This window comes from Alligator sinensis, unplaced genomic scaffold (assembly GCF_000455745.1).
Source record: "Alligator sinensis unplaced genomic scaffold, ASM45574v1 scaffold347_1, whole genome shotgun sequence".
In the NCBI taxonomy this organism is placed as follows: Eukaryota; Metazoa; Chordata; order Crocodylia; family Alligatoridae; genus Alligator; species Alligator sinensis.
Window position 1 is genome coordinate 1230103 of NW_005841922.1, and position 11521 is coordinate 1241623.

Here is an 11521-nt window from a genome sequence, read left to right on the forward strand (position 1 = left end):
CCCTGTTATACACTAACTCGGTGATTGCTGCCTGCTGAGTGATTGCTGTCTGGGCCTGACAGAAGCCCTAATGAGGGGGCAGAGCCAGTCCAGGCCCAGCAGAGTATAAAAGGAGACTCCCCAGGTGACCAGGGAGCCAGCGAACAGGGGCTGCAAGTAGGGTAAGCAGTTTGCAGGCAGTTTGCAGACCAGTTCCTAGGCCAGTTCATGCTCCCCACCTCCTCTCCCCTGTTTGAGGGGAGAGTCTTTCAGCTTGGTGTGAAGAAGCAGAAAAAAAAGGAAACCTTTGGGGCCAATGAGCAATAAAGAGTCCAGTTTCCAGGTGAGTTCACCAGGGAAGGTCTGCTTGGACAAAGAGCTGTAAGAGGGAGGAGGCACATTAAGTCTCTCAGGGAAATGGCTGGAGGATGTTGCAACACCAGAGCCACTGCCACTGCCTCTGCCTCTGCCTACACCTATGAGGTTTCTGTCTAGGCAAACTGCTCACCATCGAGGCTTCCACCCAGGTCCAGGTTTGGTGCTGTGGGTACTGGGACTGTGGAGGAAGAAATGCCAGATGCAATGCTAGAGAATAGCAGCTGAAAGCTGGAGGCTTGTGACTTCTGGCAGCAAGCAGAGATTTTTTCCTCCACCTGCAGTAGTTTGTCTGGAGAACAGATATGCAGCAGAGAGGGAACAGCATGTTCTATTGACGGAGGAAGACAGGCCAGACCTCACCAAGGTGGGAAGGATTGAGACGACCACCACTAGGAAGAAGCAATGAGTGGTGGTGGTTGGGGACTCCCTTCTGCGGGGGATGGAGGGAACCATCTGCCAGCCTGACCTGTTGTCTCGGGAGGTCTGCTGCCTGCCCAAAGCCCAGATCCGAGATGTCACAGAGGGAGTACTGAGGCTCATCGGGCCCTCTGACTACTATCCCATGCTGCTTATCCATGTTGGCACCAATGATACTGCCAGGGGAGACCCTGAGCATATCAAAAATAACTACAGGGCTCTGTGTGCAAAGGTGAGGGGGTCTGGAGCTCAGGTTGTGTTCTCATTCATCCTTCTGGTCAAGGGAAAGTGCCTGGGCAGGAGCAGGTGCATCCTGCAGATCAACACCTGGCTTCACAGGTGGTCACCAGCAGGGCTTTGGCTTCTTCAACCATGGGATGTTGTTCCAAGAAGGACTGCTGTTGTTCCAAAAATAAGGTCCCAAAAATGGGATCCACCTGACAAAGAGGGAAGAGTGTCTTCACAGACAGGCTTGCTAACCTAGTGAGGAGGGCTTTAAACTAGGTTCACTGGGGGATGGAGACCAAAGCCCTGAGGTAAGTGGGAAAGCAGAAGACCTGGAGGAAGAGCAACCAGGAAGGGGCAACAGGGAAGGTGCTGTCATACTTCCTGAGAAATCAGGGCAATCGACTAGTTACTTCGATAGTCACAGCACTATGATATGGTTGGAATAACTGACACTTGGTGGGAGCTTGCATGACTAGAGCCATGGGCGACTGGTGCCACCTTAGTCAGGGGAGGCATGTGCCTCCCCGGAGCCCAGCCCAGAAGTGGCCGCAGCTTTGGTGAGATTGGCCATGGGCTGCGACCACTTCTGGAAGCACTGCTCCCCGGCTGGTGCTCACAGCGGGGGCATCAGCACTCCCGCCTGCTCCCCCTGCCCAGTGCCCAAGCACCCCTGGGCACCCACTATGCATTGCCACTGACTGGAGCACTGTCATGGATGGGTACAAACTGCACAGGAAGGACAGGCAGGGCAGAAGAAGAGGTGGAGTTGCACTTTATGTAAAAGAGTTGTATGATAACTCAGAGTTCCTGTATGAAGCTGGATATAGGCTTGTTGAGGGTCTCTGAGTTAGGGTCAGAGGGGAAGGCAACAAGGGTGATGTCATGCTGGGGGTCTGCTATAGACCACCAGACCAGGAGGAAGTGGTGGATGAGGCTTTCTTCAAACAGCTAGCAGAAGTTTCCTGATCACAGGGGGACTTCAATCACTGACATCTGCTGGGAGGGCAATACAGAAGTGTGCAGGCAATCCAGGAAGTTTTTGGAGAGTGTTGGGGACAACTTCGTGGTACAAGTGCTGGAGCGGCCGACTAGGTGCCATGCTCATGGGCGACTGGTGCCTTCTGAGCTTGGGAGGGCACCTGCAGAAGCTGCCTGTGGCATCAGTGGCGGGCCCAGAGCTGGCGAGCTCTCACAGATGTCGCTGGCAGTGTTGGTGGTGGGGGCAGAGCTGGCAAGCTCCTGCAGACACCGCCAGCGGTGGCGGTGGCAGGGACAGTGCTATTGGGGGGGAACATGTCCCCCCAAGTGTCATCTATGGCCATACTCTTGACCTGCTGCTCACAAACAGAGAAGAAATGGTGGGGGATGTAGTAGTGAATGGCAACTTGGGCAGCAGTGACCACAAAATGACTGAGTTCAGGATCCTGAGGAAAGAAAGGGTGGAGAGAGTAGCACAGTAGGGATTCTGGATTTCAGAAAAGCAGACTTCAACTCACTCAGGGAACTGATGGGCAGGATCCCTTGGGAAGCCAGACTTAGGGGGAAAGGAGCCCAGGAGAGCTGGCTGTATTTTAAAGAAACCTTACTGAGAGTGCGGGAACAAACCATCCTGATGCGTATGAAGACTAGCAAGTATGGCAGAAGACCAACTTTGGCTTAGCATGGAACTCTTCAGTAAACTAAATCACAAAAAGGAAGCTTATAAGAAGTGGAAGCTTGAACAAATAACTAGGGAAGAATATAAGACCATTGGTTGGGCATGCAGAGATGAAATCAGGAAGGCCAACGCACAACTGGAGTTGCAGGTAGCAAGGGATGTGAAGGGGAATAAGAAGCGTTTCTACAAGTATGTCGGTAGCAGGAGGAGGATCAGAGAAAGTGTGGGTCTGTTACTGAATGATGGGTCTGTTACTGAGCGGGGGAGGCAACCTAGTGACAGAGAATGCAGAAAAGGCTGAAGTGCTCAATCCCTTTTTTGCCTCAATCTTCACAGGCAAGGTCAGTTCTCAGACTATTGCACCAGGTAACACAGTTTGGGAAGGAGGTCAGCTGCCCTCACTTGTGAAAGAACAGACCAGGGGCTACTAAGAAAAGCTGGATGTGTACAAGTCTATGGGGTCAGATGGGATGTCAGTGGTGGACCGGCAGGGGTGGGAGGGGGCCATGGCCCCCAGCCTGGTGAGGCACCGGCTGGGCCCTTCAGAGTTCTTATCACACAACGTGACTTTAAGTATTGCTATGAGAAGGACAGGGGTATGGAGGGGGGAGGAGGGGGGCGCACAAATGCAAGCATTGGCCCCCGGGTGCCAGACACCCTTGGTACATCACTGCGGGATGCACCCAAGGGTGTTGTGGGAGTTGGCTGTTGTGACTGTGGAGCCATTGGCCATCATCTTTGAAAACTCATGGTGATCAGGAGAGGTCCCAGATGATTGGAAAGGGCCAAACATAGTGTACATATTTACCATAGTGACCAAGAAAAGTAAAAAGGAGGATCCAGGGAACTACAGATCAGTCAGCCTCACATCAGTCCCTGGAAAACTCATGGAGTAGATTGTAAAGGAATAGATTTCTAAGCACTTGAAGGAGAAGGTGATTAGGAACAGTCGGCATGGATTCACCAAGGCAAGTCATGCCTGACCAACCTGATTGCCTTCTATGATGAGGTGACTGGTTCTGTGGATGCGGGGAGACCAGTGGATGTGGTGTACCTTAATTTTTAAAAAGGCTTTTGATATGGTCTCCCACAACATTCTTGCAGGCAAACTAAGGAAATGTGGGCTTGATGAATGGACTGTAAGATGAATAGAAAACTGGCTAGAGCATTGGGCTCAGAGAGTAGTAATCAATGGCTCAATGTGTAGTTGGCAGCCGGTATCAAGTAGAGTCTGTCCTGGGGCTAGTTTTGTTCAATGTCTTCATCAATGACCTGGAAGATGGCATAAAGTGCACCCTCAGCAAGTTTGCAGATGACACCAAGCTGGGGGGAGCAGTAGATATACTGGAGGGTAGGGCTAGGATTCAGAGTGACCTAGGCAAAGTGAAGGATTGGGCCAAAAGGAATCCCATGAGGTTCAACAAGGACAAGTGCAAAGTCCTGCACTTAGAACAGAACAATCCCAGGCACCAGCACAGACTGGGGGCTGACTGGCTGGGTAGCAGCTCTGCAGAAAAGGACCTGGGCGTTACAATGGACTATAAGCTGAATATGAGCAAACAGTGTGCCCTTGTTGCCAACGGCATCCTGGGCTGCATTGGTACGAGTGTTGCCAGTAAGTCAAGGGAAGTGATTATTACCCTCTGTTCAGCACTGGTGAGGCCACATCTGGAGTACTGTGTTCAGTACTACAGAAAGGATGTGGACAAATTAAAGAGAATCTAGCGGCACAAAAGATGAGGGTGTTGAGGGACATGACTTTTGAGGAAAGACTGAGTGAACTGTGTGTATTTAGTCTAGAGAACATGAGACAGAGAAGACTTAACAACAGCCTTCAACTACTTGAAAGGGGGGTTTAAAAGAGGATGGAGCTAGACTGATCTCATTCGTGGCAGATGACAGAACAAGGAACAATGGTCTCAGGTTGCAGCAAGGGAAGTTTAGGTTAGATATTAGGAAGAATTTTCTCACTAGAAGAGTAGTAAAACACTGGAACAGGCTACCCAGAGAGGTGGTGGAAGCTCCATCCTTGGGGGGTTTCAAGGCATGGGTAGACAAAGCGTTGGCTTGGGAGTCCATACTTGGAGGTTTTCAAAACCCAGCTAGACAAAGCTTTGGCTGGGATGATCTAGTTGGGCATGGTCCTGCTTTGAGCAGGGGTTGGACCTAGATGACCTCCTGAGGTCCCTTCCAAACCTAACTTTCTCTGATTCTCTGATTCAGAGAGGCCTGGGCATTCATAAGCTACAGCTAACATCCGACAAGGTGAGATGTAACCATGGGTGACTGGTGCTGCCTTAGTCAGGGGGTCCCCTCTGTGACCAGTCCTGATGATCGGGGGGTGGGGGGCGGTCCCCCGTGGTGGATCTCACTGCCCGAGGGGGCCTCTGCAGCCAATTCCCGCGATGGCAGATGGTTGCGGCCAATCGCTGCAACCACTTCTGGGAGTGGCTGGAGCCACTTCTGGGGGCGGCTGCAGCGATTGGCTGGCACTTGCCGGGGTGGGGGGCCGGGTCCTGCCCATCACCTAAGCGGCGAGCATGGCTGGTCAGGCTCTGCACCAGCACTCTCAGGGGGTGCATGTGCACCCCCATGCATCCCCTACGCATCGCCACTGGACGTAACCTATGAAAGCTCAGGTCTCTTTGAACAAATTAGCATATAAAGTACCACCCTGTCCTGTCTTCTGCATAAAACACAGTTGATACTTCAAAAATTTAAACATCTGCAGTTTTTAATGTCAAATTGCACTGAATTCTAGTAACATTTTATTCTGAATCTGAAGAATGTAGGAAAACCTTTCCTCGAAGGTCATGGTATGATTTCCCTTAGCACATGATTGATTTCTTTGAATAAATCTAAAGCTTATTTTTAGAACCACTTTTATAATTTATGGTCACAAAATCTAGTAGAAGATATGTTTTAATGCCTAAGAAGAAAGATGATTATTTTGGCAAGAAATATCTAGAGAACAATACTTTGGGCATTTAAATGTCAACATTTGCCAGTTTGGTTTTAAATGGTCACTGGGAAAAGGATTTTTGTTTGGTTTGTTTTGTGGGGTTTTTTTGCAGGGGGGGTTTACAATTGTTACTAAAGTGCCAGAAACATTATATTTGCATTTTAAATGTGAATGCTCAGAAAACCATAATAAAAGTAGACCTGCAAGTGCTATGGGATTGGAACTGAATAATCTAATAGTGTTTTCATGAATAACATGATTCAACAAACTTTAGGATTAAGACGAAGTAGCAAATAAGGTTGATGGAGCTGATCAAATTTTTACTGTGAGTTACAGACACTACTAGTAAAGAAAAAGGTTTAGCGACTGTATTTCTCATTCCTTGATTAAAATGTGGATCTTTAATTTACAGTGGAAAAAAGTGATGTATAAAGCAGCAGAGTATAGATAATTACTTTCTGTACTTTCTCATAAGGCTTGACTATCTCTTTGATATCGTTTATGCTACAATTCCAAAATTAAATGGGGAAAGTAATTTTGATTGTGTAAACATAATTTCCTCACCCCCAGGGGAAAAAAAAGCCTGGCTTCTCTCTTTTTGGTATTTAAAAGCAATTTGTTCCTAGCTATATTTAATACAATTAAAACTCTGACTCTGATACAAAAAGAAGTAAAATTGCCCAAAGCTTTCAACTCCTGTACCATAGATAAACCTTAAAAAAAATTGGAAAGTGTTATATGGCATTAATATGGTGTTTACTGCTACATCAAAGGAAGAATTCCTTGAGCTGTGATAGCACTTTGCTGGACAATAGTTTTGATGTAATGGCAGGCTGTGACAGGTGCCATCTGAAGAATGGTGTCTTGATTAGGATGGGTTTAAAAGTGGGAGCAGAAGAATTAATCAAGGGGAATTAAGTATACACTATGATCTACTTGGGAAAGGCTTACCACTCCAGATATGGTCCTGGCTATTAGGGACAGAAAGTGGTCCCCATATTGCAGCTATTCAGACAGCATAAGTGAAATACTCCGGTGACTTCATTCCAGGTTCTAGCAGATGTTCACATCCAACTTTTGTTTCTTGTCTCTGCAGAAAGGCCAATGGATGAAAGAGGAAAGAAATTAAGGCACTGTTCTACCACCAGTTTTATTCGCCCTAGGTACCCTCAGTGGGTGTAAGGTTTGCTCTTCTGTAATACTAGGGCTCCCTACTAGGCTCAGCATTGAGCTAGTATCTCTGCCTGCTGTCAACAATAACAGGGTTTTTTTGGCAGAATTCCTTTTCTGCTCTCCCACAAGGGTCCCCTTCCGTGTTCTATAGTGTTTTTTCCACAACAATCCCAAGGCCCTGTAGGGTCAATCTGTGGCAGGGAATGGCAGATCATTTCAGGTTGAACGCAACATAGGAGTGCAGGGTTATCCAGCTGGTGGCCATCCGGCTTCCTGCAGGCCTCAAGATGTTAATATGCAGCCCCTGGGCTCCTACTCAGTCTCTGCTGCTCCATCGCTTTGGTTGCAGCAGCAGCAGCTGGTGTCTAAAAAGTCTCCCTCCTTCCTCCACCTTCCACATCCTGCCCTCACTCTAGAGGGTAGGGCAGCATGGAAGAGCACAGCCCACCGTGCTAGAGGAGCATGTGGTCTAGGGCATGGTTTCTCAACCTGTGGTACACGGGCACCCCAACTCTCTCTCACCCTCTTTTCCTCTCAAAACTATGGCAAAAAATTTGGTGTGCCACACATTGCATGGCGCTTTAGATTCCCCAGTAATAATTTGGTGTGTCATGCTTTGCGCAGCACTGGGTTCAGCCCTCCTACCTTTGGCCAACATCACCTCTAGCCCAGGTATATATTTGAGTTGTGCACCCCTGGTGTAAAAGGTTGCAACTCTACCCACACTAGATCAGACATCTGTCATATCACAGCCTTATATACACAGCCCTTCTTCCAACATACGGCACACATTAGTCTGTAAGTATAAAATCCCCTGGAAAATTAAGTGTCGGGGTACTTATTAAAATTTTCAGAAGTTAGGGGGTACTTGCTACTTAAAAGGTTGAGAAACACTGGCCTAGGGCACCTGCGTGGTATGGTGCAATGTGGGAGTCTGCAGCCAGGGAACTGAGGGTGGGGGCCAGGACACCCACATAGTGCAGGGGGGCTATGTATTGTGCTAATGCAGCCTGCACCACATTCAGCTCCCCTGGTGTGGCCCACACAGTACGCAGTCCCCAGCCCCTGAGAAGTTGGACAGCCCTGTAGTAAGTAACAGAGAGGAGAAGATTCACCAGTAGGCAGACTTATCAGCTCTGAAAGTGTTGACTGCATAGATTGTGTGTCTCTGGATGCCATCAAGTGAGTCTGGACAAATTCAAGCTACTCTAATTCTTCCCTTTGTGATAATAAATTAGTAAATGCAGTAAATTACACCCACGGCTGTGTCCCCAATAATCAACTGAAACACATTTGTGTGTGGATGTTCATGTTGGAGTGATGTAGTAGCCATGGTGGTTCAGGAAATATGCTAGAGGCAAGGATTTTATGGGTGATACCTTTGTTTGGACTGACTGCATGGTTGGAATAGACTTAGATAGGCTTTTTTGAATGCAGCGCATTCTTCAGGTCATGTGTAGAAATAAGGTGTTCTGGAATTAATTATGGGGGGTAACTATTGATAGTTCAGAAAGTGGTAGTTAGCCTGAAAGCAATCTGACAAACATGTTGTTGCTTAAGAAAGCATATACTTCTCTGAATTAGTTTATAATGTGCCACTCTGATCTGCCTTCTGCCTGCCATTAGTAAAGGCAAGGTCAAAATCCCTATAAGACCTGTTAGGTCCTTCCAAATCAAAACTGAAAGGAATAGGCTGTGGAGAAGTTTGCATTGCCATTGCCTATTACAATCATGTTGTGGGGACAAGCAGAAAGATTTTTGTCTTAAGGGCTGGCACCATTCATAAAATGTTGCTGGAAATGTTCTAACTAGTATTTAGCTGAGATTATGTCTGTTTAATTCCCCAGACCTAAGGAAGGGCATTTTGTGGAGTATGCTATTTAACATCTCTCTTTTATAAAAGGTATTAATGCACTTCATAAATCCAGCTTTTAGCATATTCCTTGGACTGCTGTGGCTACAACTTCCCTACTACTGTGAATGTTCAATATTTATACTGTAAAATAATATTAGGGAGGGTCAATTTTCTTTCCACAGAGATGTCAAGGACACTTGAGGGAAAGGAAAACAGTAAGCAAGTCTGAAATATGGCATGCTCAAAATACCTGTATGCCATGCATAGGGTGAATATATATTTAACAAGATATTATGGAATATCTAGCATTTCTAGGACAATTTTGGGTAGGTGCCATCTTCCTTATCTTAGGATACAAGCAGCATATGGGAGCCCAGGATAAGAGAAAGGAAATTTATTTTAATTTTGGTTTAACCTGACAACGGCAGCAAAAAACCCCACACAAACCCCCCCCCCCAACAAACAAACAAACAAATGAAAAACACGGTTTACTCTTTATCCAGGGAGATACTAGGATACAGTAAACAATAGGTCCTGAATCTACAAATGTCTTAGACAGAGACCAGTGCCTGTGCAGTACTTCAGCCTTAGCTTAGATAAGCTTAGATATTATAACTAGTGCAGAATACGTATTAGTTTATTCTTGCAAAGTATTCAGCAAATCCATTGAAAATAATTACTATAAAAAGAGTAAAAACCACTGTGTGACTAACGGATCCATTATTGTGCCAATAACTAATTTATTGTGATAATTATCTACTGTTTTGGTTAATATCAGAAGATATTTAAAGTCCTCATTCCACCAACTCATATGTATGGGTGGATTCTGGGCCCAAATACACGAGCCTGAAGAAACGAGGCTTTTAGAGGTCTCTTTCCTTAAGAAGATACATTAATAACAAGTTTGTAGCTCATAGTGTATCTGTTCTGGTTTCAGCCATGCTATATGAAATGTTACTGTAGCATTCATTATTTTAAACAGTCTGCATGACTGTTCTATATATTCTAAGGGGGAGTAGAGGGGAAGAAGTAAAAGCCATGATTTCATGCCAAAATATAGAAAGTGAAAAACAGTAACATCTCAAACTTAGCTATTTCAATGCCATTATTGTGGTGCTATAATTAGTCATTCATATGTAAAGTTTCAAACAGCAGAAGTGATACAGCACACTTGTACAATATGCTGTCCCATGATAGGAGGAAAAAAGGGTCAAGCCATGAAATTAATGGCAGGTTGCTTTACAATGAACAAAAGGCTATTCCTACACAGAGCCTGTAGTATTCATGCTACAAGATATCACAGTCAAATGATACAGGTGAATTTTTAAGAGTGCAGATCATTTTTGATTAATAATCTCTTTAGATAAGAGACAGTATGAGGCCAGAAACACCCCTCTGCCCCGAGGTTTTCAAGAGCTAAGATTAATTTTAAAAACTTCTTCAAGCCTTTAAAAATATAGATATATATAATGAAAAGAGTTTGAGTATTAGAAGCTAGAAGCCACCCCTGACCACTAAAGGCAGTGGTATTGTTTGCACATGAGCCAGAAACTGAAACTGCCAAGAAACAAAAGTGAAACTGATTATTCCTTGTCTACGCCTAGTGAAATGCAGATAATCAGCACTGGGAATAAAAGATGTTTCTGATATTTTAAATTCCTGCTGATGTTAAAATCCACAATGAAGAAATAATAATAATAAAAGCCCCAGATGTGCCATTTTAGTTTAAAAAATCTGATTCCCAACTGCATTTTCCCTTATTGGAAGCCAAATAAAGCTAAAGAAAGCCAGTGCATTAGGATGTAAATTATCTAGTACAGGAGTCAGAAAAAAAAAAAATAACGCCTTACGGCAAAGCATGCTGCTTCCTTGTTACTCCGTAGCACCCTGCACCCTTGAGTGTCTTGGTGCTTCCTAAGACTGAATGACTCAAGCTTGTACAACATCCCCAGGAGGTTAGGAAATATTGTTCCCATTTTACAGGTGGTGAAACTGTGGCACGAAGACCGATTTGTTTGTGCTCCCAGCAGACAAGTATGAAAGCGCTAGGGCCAAAACCCAGATGTGTGGCTGTTTGCTGTCACAGCTGGCTGCCCCATCCACGACCCTGACAGAAAACAGGCAGAGCTGGTACCGAACAGAAACTGGGGGTCTCAGCCTCACTTGGCAGGGGAAGGGGGTGGGTTTGTCCCTGCTTCTGAACATGACAGCTGCCCTGCTACAGGTCCCCCCTGTTAAAAAAGGGCCAACAAAAAACAAAGCAAACCAAGCCAGTGGCTTAAGGTTAAAAAAAGAAGAGGGGAGGCTGCTGCTGCTGCTGCTGCTTTGCTGGTTCCAAAATGCCTGGCCTGAGCCCTGCTCTTGCAGCCAGCACCATTTTCATCCTCAGCTTCTAAAATGCCCGGCTCGCAGCTGCTGGTGCAGAGCCGCAAGCCCCGGCGCCGGGGCCTGCTACAGAACAAAATGAAGGGGAAGGGGGAAAAAAAAAAAAAGCCCTGCAGGAATTGCAGCTCTCCTGGTCGCGATTCCAACATGTAGGGCTGGCTTTTAACTCCTTCGCCCTCTCGCCGGCTGCCTCCTTCCCCCACCCCTCGCCGGGCTCCCGGGTTTGTCGGGGAAAACGCTGCGCTCGCCCCTGGAAAAGCGCCCCCCGCCTTCCCCACACTCGAGGAGAAGTTTGCGGCGGGCTCGCCCGGGAGAGCTCTCCCCACCTCTTTACCAGCCCGAGAAGCACCCCCCCACCCCCACCTTTTCCTCCAGTCCCAGCAAGAGCCTCTCTCTCTCTCTCTCTGCCATTATGTTCAACCATCTTTTAAACCAGGCCTCTCTGCAGGCTGGTGTGGCAGGGCCCGAGACTTTGGCCCTGCCCCCC